Source organism: Miscanthus floridulus, chromosome 5 (genome assembly GCF_019320115.1).
Source record: "Miscanthus floridulus cultivar M001 chromosome 5, ASM1932011v1, whole genome shotgun sequence".
NCBI lineage: Eukaryota > Viridiplantae > Streptophyta > Magnoliopsida > Poales > Poaceae > Miscanthus > Miscanthus floridulus.
The window spans coordinates 131,878,235-131,895,727 of record NC_089584.1 but is presented as its reverse complement, the minus strand read 5'-3'; the positions used below and the strand labels follow the sequence as shown (position 1 = coordinate 131,895,727).

Sequence of the window (17,493 nt, the reverse complement as noted above, 5' to 3'; positions counted from 1 at the left end):
CAATCGCACCTAACACCACAAGGAAGAGTGGCAGCTGTATTAGTCGGCTTGTCAAGACATTGAATGACTGACGCTTGGCTGTAGAGGCAAGCATATGAACAACGTCTATGGGATGAAAAAGCAAAACGATAGCTCCAAGACGTGCAATGTCGTCAGAGCCTCTACATCATGTAACCTTGAGCCTGAGTTCATGGAAGTAGCTGGCCACTAGGTCTTCACTATGTCCCTATGCCAATGTCTACAGCCCTGGTAGAAGAGATGGCAGCCATAGAAAACACTACTCTAGATCAGCAAAGACTCAAAGTCATTCTAGAATCCACATAGCCCTTCAGATGTAGGCTACAAAAGTGACATCCCAAGCTAATCCTTTCCAACGACTAGAGGCGTGGGCACCAGCCCACTCTCGTTTGGGACCATAGGGTAACCAAGGAGGAGAACAACAAGTACTAGCCCACTCCCGTCTAGGGCCACAGGGTAACCAGAATAGGAATCAGGGTGCCACATAGTTAGCATATCAAGGGCACCAGCATAGTAACAGGGAAGGCAGAGGCGAGTCCGAGTATAGACAGGCCATCATCTCACTAGACAGGTTCCCATGTTTCTCTAATAGACTACTCTATGTTCGTCTTCCCTACAAATTCAAGCCGTCCAACCATACCAAGTATGACGGGAAGACAGAACCCAACCAATGGTTGTGCATCTACTCTTAGTCCATCAAGTTGGCAGGCAGCGGCGACAACATCAAAGTGTTACATTTTCCTATGGCACTTGATGTTGTGCCTCTCATCTGGTTTGATAAGATATGAGCCAACTCCATTGATACTTAGGGATAGCTTCAGCGTAAATTCTGTGAAAATTTTGCGGCGTCCTCACCCACCCAAGTACTCAGGACGAGCTTAGAGCTTGCAAGCAGAAACTAGATGAAACCTTCCAGCAATATTATCACCGCTTTGCTGAGTTACAAGCCCAAGTCTATGATATCATAGACAGGGAGGTGATAGATCACTTTGCCAATGGGATCAAATACAAGTGGCAATTTGAAAAATTCTACGACGATAATCCAGAGACCATCGAGGAATTTAAGCGTACATTATAGAAGATGATTGCATCTCAAGAGCATACTCATGAACGATGCCCATGCGGCCAACAAGACAGAGGTTATGACCCCAGAAGCAATCAGAGTGGTCAGCCCAGCAGAAAGAGAGGACCCAACAACACCCTTGCTTTCGTGGATAGGTCCAAGAAGTCTAACAAAAATAAAAGAAGTTTGAAGACCTCAAGAATTTACCCTGCCCTTTCCATAAGAACACCAAGCACACGGCGGCTGAGTGCAGACAACTCCAGAACTGGGTTTCTATGCCAAAAGCAACAAGGGCAAGGGTAAAGCTGATAGCAACAAAGATAGAGACAACAACCCTGACCCTGGCTTTCAACAGTCTAAGGGCCAAATTGTAGTAATCTTTGTGGGGCTACCCACTTCATCAAACTAAGCTGCTCAAGGAAGTTTGTCCTTCGGAGACATCATGGCAGGAGAGCCCTCAACACCAAAGTACCTTAATTGGTCTAAGTACCCAGATCTAATTTTCTAGAAAAGATCAATGGACTAGCATGACTAACGTCTGGCCACTATCCACTCATCTGGGTCCAACAATAGCTGGCATGATAGTCCCGAAGGTCCTAATCGATGGCGGCACATGATTGAATATAATATTGGCAGATACGCTAAAGAAGATAGGCCTAGACTTTACCAGCCTACTCACCCCACTGATGTCCCTTTCTACAGGATAGTACCCAGCAAGGCTACCATGCCACCCTGAACATATCATGCTCCCGATAACGTTTGGCAACCCAAACAATTTTTGAATGGAGTTCATCAAGTTCAAGGTGATAGACTTCGAATCATCATACCATGCTATCTTCGGTCGACCTGCCTTGGCCAAATTCATGGTCGTACCACATTGCCCATACCTCTTGCTCAAGATGTCGGGTCCCAATGGCATACTCTCCTTCTAAGGTGACCTCGAGCGCTCATATGGCTATGACATGGAAGCCATCTAGATTGTAGCTAGAACACACCAAGCCTATGAAGCACAGGGGATTGCCAACATTGCACAACAGACTAAGCTAGAAGACATGGAGATTCCGACTAAGAAGGCGAGAATCATTGCACCACCCTCTAAGACGGATACCATCGAGATTGACCTAGGTACTGGTGATCCCTCTAAGATGACTATCATTAGCGTCCACCTCTCCAAAGAATAGGAACTCACGCTCACCAACTTTCTCAGGAAAAACAAAGATATCTTCGCATGGAAGCCAAATGATATGCCAGGTGTTCCGAGAGAGTTGGCTGAGCACAAATTGGATTTAAACCCCGGCTCAAAGCCGATCAAGCACGTCTATGATAGGTTCTCACCAGATAAGAAAGCAACAATCAAGAATAAAATCACCAAGCTATTGGTAGCTGGGTTCATTAGGGAAATCATTCACCCTGACTGGCTAGCCAATCCTATACTCATCTAGAAGAACTCGAAGAGTGGCGCATGTGCGTCAACAAACACTATCCAAAAGGTCCCTTTGGTTTACCTCGCATTGATCAGATCGTAGACTCTACGACCGGGTCAGCTCTTTATCCTTCCTTGATGCTACTCGGGTTACCATTAGATTGCCCTCCAAAAAGAAGATCAAAGCAAGACATCCTTCATCACTCCATTTGTTGCCTACTGTTACACGACCATGTCCTTCGGGTTAAAAAAACACTGGTGCAACCAATCAGCGGGCTATCCAGGCATGTCTAAGTGAACAAATCGGTCATAATGTAGAAGCCTATGTGGATGATGTCGTCATTAAGACCAAGGACCCTTCTACTCTGATCGTAGACTTGAAGCAAACCTTTGACAGTCTTTGTAAAATACAAGTGGAAGCTTAACCCAATAAAGTGTGTGTTTGGAGTTTCTTTCGGACATACTATTGGGTTTCCTCATGAGCCATCAGGGTATCGAAGCTAGCACAAAATAGATTCAAGCAATCACTCAGATGACTCGACCTCACTACGTCAAAGATGTTCATAAACTAACAGGGTGCATGGCTGCCCTCAATCATTTCATCTCGCGACTTAGGGAGAAAGGTTTGCCCTTCTTCAAGTTGTTGAAAAAGTCAGGCAAGTTCGAGTGGACAGCTGAAGCTAACAAAGCCTTCCAGAAGCTCAAAGAGTACCTGTCCACCTCTCCAATACTTACCCCACCCAGGAGATACGAACCACTCCTACTCTACATTGCAGCCACTACTATGGTAGTCAAGCACAGCAATAGTCGTGGAGCAGGGCTGAAGAAGGGCACGTATATAAGTTACAATGACCTATCTATTTATTAGCGAGGTGCTATCAGAATCTAAGGCCAAGTACCCACATGTGCAAAAGCTCCGCTATGCCCTCTTGATCACTTCACGCAAGCTACGCCACTACTTTGACGAATACAAGGTAACAATGGTATCCGACTTCCACTTGGCGATGTCCTACGCAATTGGGATGCAACAGGATGCATATTCAAGTGGTCAATTGAACTAGGAGCTCAGAACATTGAGTTCATCTCCCACAAGGCCATCAAATCTCAAGTCTTGGCTGATTTTATAGCCGAGTGGACCGAAGCCCAGCAGACTACTCTGACAGTTATCCTCGATCATTGGAAGATGTATTTCGATGGTTCCCTCAAGCTAGGAGGTGCAGGTGCTGGTGTTCTCTTCATATCTCTAGATGGAAAGCAGCTTAAATATGTCCTATAAATACTTTGGTCTGCTACCAATAATGAAGCCAAGTATGAGGCCCTCCTTCCCGACCTTTGAGTAGCAGTCTCACTCGGCATCAAGAGTTTGCTTGTATGTATTGACTCCTCGGTGGTAATCAACCAGGAAATCAAGGATTGGGACTGCACCAAGGAGACCATGGACGCTTACTACTTAGAAGTCCGCAAACTTGAGAAACACTTCCAAGGTCTAGAAATCCTCCATGTTATGCGAGATCTCAACGTTGCGGCTGATGTTTTGGCTAAATTGGGATAAGATAGAGCCCAGGTACCCCCTGATGTGTTTGTTTAGGAACTCCAAGTCCCTTCAATCAAACAAGAAACCTCCACATCCACTGGTACTCCGACTCCTGATGTCCAGGTACTAGTGGTCAACCCTGTATAGACACAAGTATTTATTGATTACATCCGAGACCATAAGTTGCCCGACAATAAGGAAGAAGCAGAGTAGATCACATGTAGAAGCAAGAATTACGTCTTAGTCGGAGACAGGCTCTACCAATCGGGCACATCATCTGGTATTCTCCTCAAATGCATTGCACCTAAAGAAGGACAGAAAATTTTGGAGGAAATTCACTTCGGGTGTTGTGGCAACCACGCAGCCTCTAGGACCTTAGTTGGCAAGGCTTTCAGATCTGGGTATTGTTGGCCTATAGCACTGAAAGATGCAGAAGAGTTACTGCGACACTACAAGGGCTATCAATTCTTTGCCAAGCAAGCCCACGTCCCAGCTCACAACCTTATCTGCATCCCTCCATCATGGCCTTTTTTTGTGCTGGGGGCTCAACATGGTTGGACCTCTCAAACGAGCACCAAGTGGTTTCAAGTATATCTATGTGGCTATTGACAAGTTCACTAAGTGGATAGAGTACAAGCCACTCGTCAAATTCAACGCTACAAAGGCAGTCAAGTTCATGCAGGACATTATGTACCAGTTTGGTATGCCCAATCGGATCATCACAGATCTTGGCTCACCTTTTACAGCTATCGAGTTTAGAAGTTGGGCTCAAAATTGCGGCATCAGCATCAACTATGCTTCCATAGCTCATTCTCAAGCGAACGGCCAAGTAGAGCAGGCTAACGGGCTACTTCTAGCCAGACTAAAACCTAGGCTATTCAATGAGCTTAAAGACTATAGCGGCAAGGGGATATACGAGTTACCTAAGGTAATTTGGGGACTGCACACTCAACAAAGCAGAGCGACAGGGTACTCTCCCTTTTTCTTGGTTTATGGCTCAGAAGCCATCTTGCCAGTGGATTTGATATGGAACTCTCTCGGGGGTTGAACAGTATAATGAAGGCAAAGCAGATGAAACCCGGTGGCTAGAAATTGACAGTGCCAAAGAAATCAAGCTTAACACACTCTTCCAGTCTGCCAGGTACCTACAAGGCCTGTGACGTCACTATGACAAGAACATGCGCCTCCATACCTTTCAAGTAAGAGATTTAGTCCTCAAGCGTATCCAGAATACCTTGAGGTGACACAAGCTACTTAGCCCCTGGGAAGACCCTTTTATCATCTCCAAAGTTACTCAGCCAGGCTCCTTCGAGTTAATCACAGAGGATGGTGATCCTGTGCCTAACTCCTGAAACATCGATCATCTACGAAGATTTTATGCTTAATATTATTAAGTATTTTTTTTGTTTAAGTAAATTTAGTGTTCTAACTTCTATACTTAAGATTCTTTGTCAAATATAGAGTAATGTTCTTCGCTAGATGAATTTGTCTATTTACTTTTGTGCAAGATACATAATTTTTCAGTTGTCTCTTTTTTTGCAGCTTTTGTTACATCATATACGAGATATATAGTGGACTAATTACACGGCTACACATCTCTCAATATGATAAAATTACTCGACACACAATTCTTATTCTGTATACCGTATTAGGCTATATTCTATGAGATACGCCTCCTACTCGGATGGCTTACATCTCCTTGGTCAGGAGCCAATTACCAACATTTAGTTTAACTATTGCATGTTGTCCTGGGTAGGGTGATTCCCAAAAGCAAGTAACTTGATTCATTGGCTACGGGATAGGATCCTAACAGCAAACAATTGTTATAAGGGTTTCTTAAACAAATGACTTCGGGCATTTAACATCAATGAAAGGGTCTAACATGATTCTAATCATAGCGACTATGTTGATCACTTTTTACTTGGCTACTCAGTCTTACGCGCCTTTCTAAAGGACTCCACAAGACAAACTTATAGCCTAAGTAGACTACAATCTTACTCTAAAGATTACCAAGCCTAAAAGATGCTAACTTTGCAAGGACAAGTTAGCTGGAATAAACCATCTTTGGCATTTAAGTACCCCAACAAGATGCATTACTTACAGGCTAAGTTTTTTCATTCAACTAACAGCCTATGCAAGCAAAAGAACATTGTTTCTTATAATGTGCCTACCCGGCACACATGCTTAACAAGTTTTTTCAAAACTTACATAGCCTATTCATCAGGCTTCTCCATCCTAAGGTCTAATTCATCTATTATGGTGGTTGCGAGTCCATTGAGTTCCTCCTCAGCTCTCTCCACAGCAGCAAGATGGCATTCATCATCATAGTCTGTGGTCACCTGATGGAGGTCCACAGCCGGGTATAGCACTCGTAGCGTATCGAGTACATTCCGAACACAGACCTTGGTGGCTTCACACACATAGCTCTCGAAGTGGTTGGGGATTTCTTTCACTATATCCACCCACCGTTTTTCACCATCTTCTAGCATGTGGAAGAGTAGGGCGAGTGGCTTCATAGCTTCCCAGATTGTCTTCCACTCTAACTATGCTCTCTCCAGCTGGGCCTTCATGTCGGTTACTGACTTCAGAGCCTACATCAGATCATGATCAGCTCCCCGCTTTATCAGCTTAGCTCGAGCGAGTTCTTCACTCGATCATTTAGTTACCTCTTTGGTTTGATTGTGCTTGGTTCTTAGGACTTCATTTAGCTACTTCACCTCGCCTTCCAACCACTGGGTTTTGATCTGCTCTTCTGCAAAAAGGACCATACACGTTCATCATCATGATCATCGAGTACTACATTCAAGAGTTGTAGGGAAGTCATATAGTTCTCTTACCTTTTAGTTTGGTATCAAAGAGCTCGGCCTTCTCTGTCATCTTCAACAAAGAATCAAAGGCGTCATTCTTCCTAGTCTCAGCGGCCGCCTTTTGGCGCTCAGCTTCACCAATTTGAGCCCGAAGGATGTAGAGAGTCTCTTCATGCTGTTTTTGCATGGACATCCACTCAGCCTCCTTCTTGGCCTACTCCTCCTTCAACCTGGTGAGCTTCGCCTGGGCTTCCTGGACCCTGACAGAGGCCTTCAGCTCCATACCCTGAGCATATGATAATTTCTAGAATGAGAATTTGGATGATATTTACAGCAGGGAATGACAAAATGCATTTACTTACCCTCAATTGGCCATCGAAGATAGAAGCTTGGTTCAGCAGCCTGGACCACGACCTCATCAACCCAGCGAACTCCGAACTATATGCCTAGAGCTAGGTACTCGGTCTGGTAACTAGGACGATGTCATCCTCCTCCGCTAGCTGAGCGCTTATCGTCGACATATTTAGGGCCGGAGCACTCGGCGTAGTGGCGCTTGAGTCATCCCTCATGTTCCACACAACTTCATCAGTAGTAGCCTCCATAGGCTCTGGCCCCAGCGACTGGTGCGTTTCATCATGAACAGGCACAGCTACCAGTTGCTATGGTACCTCCACATCCTCTATAGTACCCGGCTACGTAGGTTGCTCTTCTTCACCATCAATGGACATCAGATCCTACGCCTGTGGTGTCTCAGTGGCCCTAGGTGGAGACACAGGCCTGCTTGCCTAGCCTTTTTCCACCCGGTCACCATCAGTACACAGGTTCTCTTCAACCCAAGGCTCTTCACTCTACGCCCAGGTACTCAGTGTCTTTTTTAACCTGGTATGAGTAGCAGTCAAGCGATGTCCTAGGAATGAAATAATATACAAAGGAAACTTTGACACTTACTTGGCACTGGATCTCTTCTTTAGGGTGGGTTTCCCTAGCAATATACCACTAAACGATCCACCCAACTCCAGGCTTGATACAGATGCTGACATCACTGAGTTCTCCTGATGACTCATAGTGCTAGCATCCTGTCCAAGTGTGATCCCGTCACCCTGAGTTGGCACCCGGGTGTTCAACAGGTCTGGTGGCGGCATCCTGCCAAGAGCAAATAAACATCACCAAGTATACCTATGTCAAATTCAGTAATAGAATTTTACTCGTAAAGAATACTTACTATCTGACAGAAAATGAGGTGTCTTCCTCCTCTTCCATCTGCTCCTCCATAGCCTCATGTGCAGTAGCTGTTTATGAATTGGATTTAGCACAAGGTAAAATTTAGACTACATAGAGATAGTTCAGATATCTTTTACCTGGTCTTAGTGTGTAGGCTCGAATGGGCCTCTTCAGCACTACCCCGTTCCCAGTGGCAACTTCGGCCTCCAACGACCGTTTCCCGCCAGTGGCTCCCTGCCTGGCACTTAGGTTTGCCTGGACTATGACGACATCCAAGCTCCCTTTAGATTTGCCCCTGACTTCCTAGTCCACATGGATGGCGGAGGCGGCGCTCCCTCCGTCCGCTCCGCCGGATGCCGCTCCCCTTTTGCCAACTCCTCTAGAATCGGGACGCGGAAGACGGGCAGGCAAATCATTGAAATTCCACCCGAACTCCTGCATCAACACATAGGAGTCAGTTTTTCACAGTATTAAGATATTTACAAACTACAATGTCAATATATTTACAGTGGCTAGAGGATTATGATGATCACGCTCCGGGTACTGGTGTGGTATCACCTGTACCGACGCAAGCACGTTCTGAATTCTATCTAGAACTTCATCTTCCATCAGTTCATCAGTGGTTACTCAGGCAGGGTTCTTTGGCCTAGTGTACTCGAACCCATAGTGTATCCTCTCCTGTAGAGGCTATACTCGATGCCTGATGAAGCTGACAACCACTTCGACTCCACTAATGCCTTGGTCCTTCATGGCTCGGATTTGCTTGAGGAAAGGACGAATACCTTAAAGTTCCATCGCACTCAGCATCTCTTTATCCCAGCGGTTGTTGGGTACCGGTGTGGTGTTGCTATGCACCTCTAGGGGGGCACATGTTCCCCGCATAAAACCACTCAGCCATCCAGTTCTTTACAGAATCCACTAGGGTATATTGGATATACTCGTTCATACTCTAAGTGCTTCTCAGTAGGTACTTTCAGACCCGATGCACCTGGATCCAAAAGGAGAAGAGTAATGCATCTGGGTAGATAATAGAAGTGCAGTGTGTCCTAGCCTAGAACCTAGGGTAGAATGTCCGACTATAAACATTTGTTGGGCAACTACCCTTGGGAGCATAGTTACTATAAGAGGAAGCCTACTGGCTGGTATGAAGGATGAGCTACTCGCACATCTTGCCACCCAGCCGACACCATCTGTACTTACAACTCTTCATGGACAGACATCGACAGGCACCCTAGGAGAACTGATATGGGACTGCTGGATGTGCCACCCTACCAGCCATCACAAGACCTCTTATAGTTGTAGCTCCAGGCTACTCTACTATGCACAACTATGGATTTAGCCTACCTCTAAACCCTCTCACAAGAGTTCTTCTAGACACTACAGCTCTTGGTTATACCAACCGAGTACTCCCAAGGGCTGGTCAACTTCGCTCACCACCATATTTGCAAGCTTCAAACTCTGAGTCACTTTGCTTCTTCTACAACTGAGGTTCAAGTGTTCACCAGGAGGGTTTTTATAGGCGTCTTGGTGTGGTCTATGGACCAGATTCACGCGGAATACACGGACAAGCTACTGACTTCTACACAGGCTCTCGTGCTACTCTACAAGGGTACAATGCGTCCCACTACACCTTTTTCAGTGTACAGACGACCTTTTCTCAGCACATGTCAAGTCACAATACACCGGATAGCACCTTTGATGGCATATTCCTCTGAATATTCTAAGCATCTTTGGACCAACTGTACTAAAGCTTTGCATGTGAGTTCGACATGTCTTACATGCTTATGTACAAGCAGACAGGGCAATAATTTTCGCTGACACTCTCATCCGTGAGTATATTCTTTTCAGATCCTTGTCTCGAGTACAAGTACTCGGACAGGCTCGGGGGCTACGGGTACATATCCTCTACGGATGTTTTTTAGACTCTCTAACTTTTTGTTTTGCAAACAACAAGAGGCTCGGGGCTACACTCAGTGAGTGCACTTTTCTAAAAAGTGCACGTCACCTGGAGGCTTTACAGAGCACCTCATGGCTTCACTCACGAAAGCACTCGGGCTACGCTTGTTTCTCCTTGGCAAGATCAGTAGGAACAAGAAGGCTTTCGAGTTAAACCATGACCATGACGCGCTTGGGGGCTTGACGGACTAGGGTCCTAGGGGTTCCCCACGGGGGTACTACTTAGATAGGCCCTAGGATGGCCCACGATTTGTTGAAGGACGCGGGACAAGGTGGCGTGGACTTCAAACTATTCTAGATAGACTTAGTCGGCTTACTATGAAAGCTAGATTCTGTAATAGAACTAGGACTCTTCTCTTGTAACCGACTAGGACTAGATACGTGTCCTTACCCTCGCCCCTATACAAAGAGAGGTATGGTGCACCCCCTTGTAACCCTAACAATCATACAATCAATCCAACGCAAAATGCTACATGTCGACTGTACGTAAAGGCTATTACTCGATAAAAGGGCCTGAACCAGTATAAATCGTTCATCTCTTTGCGTTTACCGTCAAGTTCTGTGTACGCCGAAGCCCTTCGAACACCGTCTGGAGTACCCCTGTGATGAGTTGCCGATCATCAAACACTGACAGGAGTCAAAGGCAGGGGCGAGGAGTCACTGCCGAACTCTTCGATTAGGATTAGGGAAGGACGGGGATGGAGCGGAGGGGGTGGGCGTCGGGTGGTGAGGTCGCCTGTGGCTTGGGCAGCGGGCTGAGGCGAGGCTGGTGAGGAAGAAGAAGACCCGAGAAAGAAGAGCCAAGGAAGAAGAGGTTGTGTGCTCGTATCTGAAGCGGCTCTCGTGCATTGGGTAAGAAGGCAGCATACCTACCACGTTTGGTTGGAGTCCTCAATGGTTGTTGCCTTCCCAGCTGGCGAGCTACCATGCTGCGGAGGACATTGGTGGTGGAAATTTGAAACAAGGCACCGGATCCATACGTGAAAGGGATTGCCGGCGTTGGGCATGGATTTGGGACTATATTCATCCTTCGATTTGGTCTGGGTGACTTAGATTTAGAGCAGGGACTCAATTTGGACACGATATGTTAAGTGGCACGAGAAGATTTGGTGGACAGTTGCTCATCGCGGTGCAACCGGCGCACGGGATCAAGAGCGAGGTGGGCGGAGGATGAAGCACTAGTCCCGTGCCCGCATCATTCTAGATGAGCCCTTTTCCTCATTTATTGTGTTTTAGCCTGGACTCCTAGTGTACAAGTTGTAGTATCTATACTCAACACAACATACTTACACCACCACACACGCACATACACCTCAAACATCCTTCTGCAGATCACCGAAGCTCCACAAGGCTCGTAGACGACGGGCACGTCGTAGTCCCATTATAGCACCACGTGATTGTCCAGGACCTACACAAAATAAATATGGGTGCGAGACTGGAAATTCTACTCCCCCGGGGATCGAACACTCCGCCCGGCAAGCCCCAACACCTGGGCACTTGCCACCCGAGCTAGGCTCGGTCCGCCGTTTATTGTGTTTTAGCTCAGCAAAGACCAAAGAGTACGCGTCCGTCCAATTCTCTCTGCTTTTCTCTTTCTGCCACATCGGATTTCTGTGGCGTGGACAGACTCTCAGCTAGCTGACTAGGCACTGTAATACTCACTCTGATCACACGGTGAGTATAGGTGCATACATCTATCTTATGATGGACAACTGCTCTAGTAACTTTTAGAGTAAATTGCACACCCTCCATACCGCAATTTTTATGACTATCATTTTGGCCCAACAAGTTAAGAAATGTGACGGACATATGAACTTGGTGAATGCGGGCGTCTAGGTCACATACTCTCTCTGCTTGAAGTTGAAAGCTCACACATTCATTCAGCTTTAATACTTCCTCCGTTTCATAATTTAGCTATTCTAGATTTGTTTCAATATCATCTAGATTTGTTGAATGTGAATAAACTTGTTGAATGCGTGCATCTAGGTCACATAGTCTCTCTACCAGAAGTTGAAATCTCACACATTCATTCAGCTTTAATACTTCCTCCTTTTCGTAAGATAGCTGTTCTAGATTTGTTTTTAAGTCAAATTATATTCATTTTGACGAAACTTATAGGAGAAAATACCATCTAGACACCACAAAGTATTATTAGATTAAGGATCAAATAAATTTTGGCAGTGTACATATTTGGTGTAATAGATTTTAAATATTTTTCCTACAAATTTGATTCAACTAAAATAGTTTTATTTAAGACAAAACCAAAAGTAGACATATTAGGACTGGGGTAGTACCACGTTTCCAATTTGTTGTTTAAAAGATTATATGTTTTCAATACTCTCAGAGGGAGATCAGAGATGTCAGTTATTGTCATGTCGGAATTTTTACTTGCACGTCCTCGAACACGGAAATTCCTACTCTGGGATCATGAGCCTGTTCGTGTCGCCTGTATTACTCGTATCTGGCTTATAATCTATGGCTTGAACAGTATTTTTTTCTTACATCAAATCAGCCAGCAGTACTTTCAGTCATAGCTTATAAGCCAATTCAGTCGAAACGAACAGGCTACATAGTTGTCGGACGCTGCCGCGCGCGTAAGAGAAGGAGCTTGCAGCAGCTGTTTTTAGCACGCTCTACCACGTGGGCCCTCATGCTTATGCTCGGTTTTTACGTGCCCATCTACGCCCGCTCGGCGACGCCCCAGCAGCAGGCCCACATCGTCGGATGTCACCCAGCAGCTACAACAGGTGGCTACGACAAGTGGACCCCATTGTAACATGTGCAACACTTAAATTAAACACTTGTAACTTACGTTCAAAAATAGCTGAAACACTTGAAACATACCTTTGAAACACTTACAAAACACTTGAAAGCCATTGCAAACATATGCAACATTCAGATGAAAGACTTATAAAACACCTAGAAAGCACTTGAAAGGCATTGCAAACATATGCAACATTCAGATAAAATACTTGCAACAGACGTATGAAACACTTGAAATATATGTGTGCAACATGCATGTATATGCAACGTCTAGATCAACTTTTGCAACATACAGATGAAAACATTTGCAACATACGTCTGATACAGATAAAACATTTAGAACATATACTTGAAACATACGTGTATAACCATTGCAATATGTGCAACATCCCGATCCACTTTTGCAATATCGATATAAAACACTTGCAACATACTTCTGAAACACTTGAAACATAGTTTGCAACATGCTCTTTTAGCACAAACATCACCTTGCTGTTTCGGCGAATGGAGGCTCGTCGGCACGTGGATGTCACCGGTGTGCTCGCCGGTGGTGCAAAGCTCGCCGGCAACGCGGAGTTGGGCGGCGATGCACAAATGGTGGGTGTGGGGGTGGCACAGGCGGCAGTGGCGCAGAGCGCGGGTGGGTGGCGCGTGGAGGTCACCGGTGTGCTCGTCGGAGGCACGAAGCTCACAAGCAACGCGGAGCAGGACGGCAGGCACATAGGGCTATAGGTGGGGGCGGCACGGGTGTCGGTGGCGTAGAGGGCGGGTGGGCACGGCGCGGGGGGCACAGAGAGTGAGTGGAGAGTCCGGACTTCGAACGCTTAGGTTAGAGCGTTTCCGTAGTTGTAATCCAGAAATCAGCCATTATGTTTGACAATTGACCCTCTTCTACCATACTTCAATGATTACGTACAGAGCTTGGGAATGCTAACGGCCTCATCCATGATGCCAACCGCGAGCTCGCCGCCGTCCGCGTCTCCTGCACGGCTCACCGTCTTCTACGTCGCGCTGTACCTGCTGGCTCTGGCGCAAGGCTTCTACGGGCCATGCGGGGAAGCCTTTGGCGCGGACCAGTTCACGCCTAGCGACAGCGGCGAACCCAGCGCGCCCGCGTTCCGGAGCTCCTACTTCAACTGGTTCCACTTCTCCATGTCCTGGGGCTACGCCATTGCGACGGCCGGGCTGAGCTACGTCCAGGACAACGCCGGCTGGACCGTGGGTTTCGGCGCGTGCTGGACCGCGTTGGCAATGTGCCTTGCCGTCTTCTTACTTGGCACGCGGACGTACCGTGCCAAGCAACGACCCGTTGATGGCAGCACGTTCGCTGTGACCGTGGAGGCGTTGGGCGCGAGGGTCTTCCGTCGAAAGGACACCATCACTCCAACTGATGAAAGGTGAACACGAGCAAACACGTTTCCGTTGCAGGTACGTGTAAGTCAACATCACAGACAGAGGCGTCTTGTCCTGACGGAGCTTCTTGACTTGTGCAGGCTGCTTCTACCTCCACAACCTGAGCAGGGCGGACTCATAGCTAAGCTGCTCCCGATATGGTTGACGAGCTTAGTCTTCACGGCCATCTACTCGCAAGTGTCGACTCTGTTCACCAAGCAAGCCAGCACATTGGACAGACACCTTGGCACGACGACGGGCCTCGTCGTGCCGCCCGCTGCTCTCCAGTGCTTGATCAATGTCACCTTCATCGTCATGCTCCCGTTATATGACCGCGTCATTGTGCCCCTCGCGAGGCTCCTGACCGGGCACGCCGCGGGCATCACGATGCTCCAGCGCATCGGCGCCAGCATGGCCACGTCCTGCGTCGCCATGGTCGTCGCGGCGCTCGTGGAAGTCAGGCGGCTCCGCGTGGCCAGAGACGCGGGCCTGGTCGACCGGCCGGACGTGGCTGTGCCGATGAGCCTGTGGTGGATGATTCCGCAGTACGTTCTCATGGGCCTCGCCGAAGTGCTGGGTAAGGTTGGTCTCGAGGAGTTCTTCTACGACCAGGTGCCCGACACTCTCCGCAGCGTCGGGCTCGCGCTGTGCCTGAGCATCTTTGGTGTGGGAAGCTACGCCAGCGGCATGCTTGTGTCCGTGGTCGACTGGGCCACGAGAAGCAAGGGTGAGAGCTGGTTCTCCGACAATCTCAACCAAGCGCACCTCGACTACTTCTACGGGCTCCTCGCAGGGCTCGCGGCTCTGGAGGTAGCCGCGTTCTTGCATTTCGCAAATCAATACGTCTACACAAACAAAGCCGAGCTATGAATCTGTGAAATACATTGCGTATGTTAAAAGAATTAATTTGATTTATCTTTTTTTTCTAGCGTGTTTCATAAGAATTAATAGCAAGATGATAGAACATGGATTCTATTCGCTATACAAAGTTTCAGGAGAAAAGTTCACTAAACAGAGTGCAGAGGAACAACAGGCTCACATTGCAAATTAGTATTCTTTTCAGTAAACAAAGATAAGTATCAATAAGGTTCTTTTCAGTTAAAAAACATAATTTTATTACAATATATAGTCAGAATCAAGGACATAACGACAAAATGATGGCTTGGGACAGGACTCAGGAGATTTCAGCTAAGTTGGTGATGGTTCCTTGTTCTATCTTTTTAGTGCAAGGTCAATAATAGAGCCAATTGCTTGGCTAATAATCAAGTTATAAAAGACAAGTTATACAATAAGTATTTTCTGTTTATCTTAAAAAAAATTCTCTTTTCTAATCCTCCTCACAAAACTCGCTAGTTGGGCCCACTAATCCATATGCTTTCGTGCCCAGCTTGCTGCTCGCATGAGAGCAAGTATAATAATGGCTTATAGCCAAACAAATACCGATGCGGAGGAGAGAAGAGAGGAGAGTTGGGCTCACATACAAATAACAAGCTAGGCACGGAAGCATAAACATTGATGGGCCCATACATTAAATGAATGCGAGAAGGATTATGAAAGAGAAGATGGAGCATGGGTGGAAATAACAATAAAAAAGTTTCTTAGAGACAAATAACATACCATTATTGCATAACTTGACTCTTACAACTTGGTTAATAGACAAACACTTGGCTCTATTATTGGACTTGCTCTGAGAGCCAAGCTCTCATCTCTCTCTTCTCTTCTCTCCTCTACATCAGCATTACCTTGGCTATAAGCCCATTATTGTACTTGCTCTTAAGCGTTGCTATGGTATCGAACTATCAACACTGCTAGCGCCCGGACGTCCGCGGCTAAAGTATGTTGCGCCTCTGTTTTGCGCGTCCACGCGAGAGCCCATGCCACTTGGAGGCGCCTACCGGCGCCTGCTTTCGCGGCCACACGGGCCCATGCCGCGTGAGCGCGTGGGGATCGTTGGCGCCCCCACCCGCTTCCCACGCGAATCCCATGTACAACACCCGATCTACTTTTGAAACATACAGATACAATACTTGCAATATACAAAAGAAGACATATGAAACACTTCAAACATGCGTCTGAAACACTTGCAAAAACACGTGGAAAATATTTGAAAACCATTGCAACACATACGCAACATGCAGATAAAACACCTGCAACTTATGTGTGAAACATATGTAATATCTAGATAAACACACTTGCAACATACGTCTGAAAATTTGATGAAACATTGGGAACAGATGGTTGCAACATACGTGTATAAACCATTGCAACATATGCAACATCCCGATCTACTTTTGGAACATCCATATAAAACACTTGCAACATACCTCTGAAACATCTAAAACATACATTTACAACACGCGTTTTCAGCACAAAGGGCGGCGCGACGAACTGTCGCGGTGGAGGCAGCCACGACGTTAGATGGCGGCACCCGCTGCGGTGGAGGTGCCCTGCCGCGGTGGAGTCGGCCGCGGCATTCCTACCTTGGCGCTGCGGCTCAGGGACAACGCACGGTGAGGAAGGATATGAGGCCGGCGCTGCCGAAGAACTTGGTGACGAAGACAGTGGCGTGTCCCTATGCTTTGGCGCCGTTAATCCACTACAGCGGGTGGGGCAAATCTGCGCGGGCGAGGGCTGGCAGCAGCAGTGTGTAGCCAGCAGTACCAGGCTACCGGCTAGGGCGGCTGCATCCTGCCACTCCGAGCGCGGCAGGGAGAGGAGAGGAGAGGAGAGGATAGGAGGGGCGTCACGGTGGAGAGGAGCAGGGGCGTCATTAGAGGGAGCTCCCTTATTACCGACTGCTGAGGGAGAGAGTGACGGGAGAAGAGTCGCATGACTGAGCGTCGACTTCTGGATGTGAGGGGGCGCCAGGAAGAAGATCGAGCGTTGGTTTCTAGATGCAGCATCGCTGGTTCGATGCGTCCGGATGGGAACGGGGTGTCCGAACGCCCTAAACAAAGCATTACCGATATGACATTCATGCTGGTCAAACTTTTATAAGTTTGACTATGATCATATAAATTATTGTTAACATTTGTATCTCCAAAGAAGTTTATTACGAAAATAAATTCAACGATTTATCTAATATTCCTTATTGTATATTATAAATATAAATATTTTTTTTGTATATATTTAGTTATAGAGTTGAGTATGTTTGACGGAGAGTGAGAATGAAGTTTAGCGGCTGGTGTGCCATTCGGCCGGTCGTAGCATGTTTGACTGTCTGGTACTCCCCACGTGTTTGATTGCTTGGTATACTCCTACAAAAGACTTCAAGATGCCAGGATCAAAGCACAGCTGGTTGGGCGTGGATATGTGG

General features: G+C 46.9%; 1 pseudogene; it reads left to right on the top strand.

Annotated features, from left to right (window-relative positions):
* LOC136455368 (uncharacterized) overlaps positions 1-17,493 on the top strand; it is a 37,093-nt pseudogene that overhangs the window by 8,235 nt on the left and 11,365 nt on the right.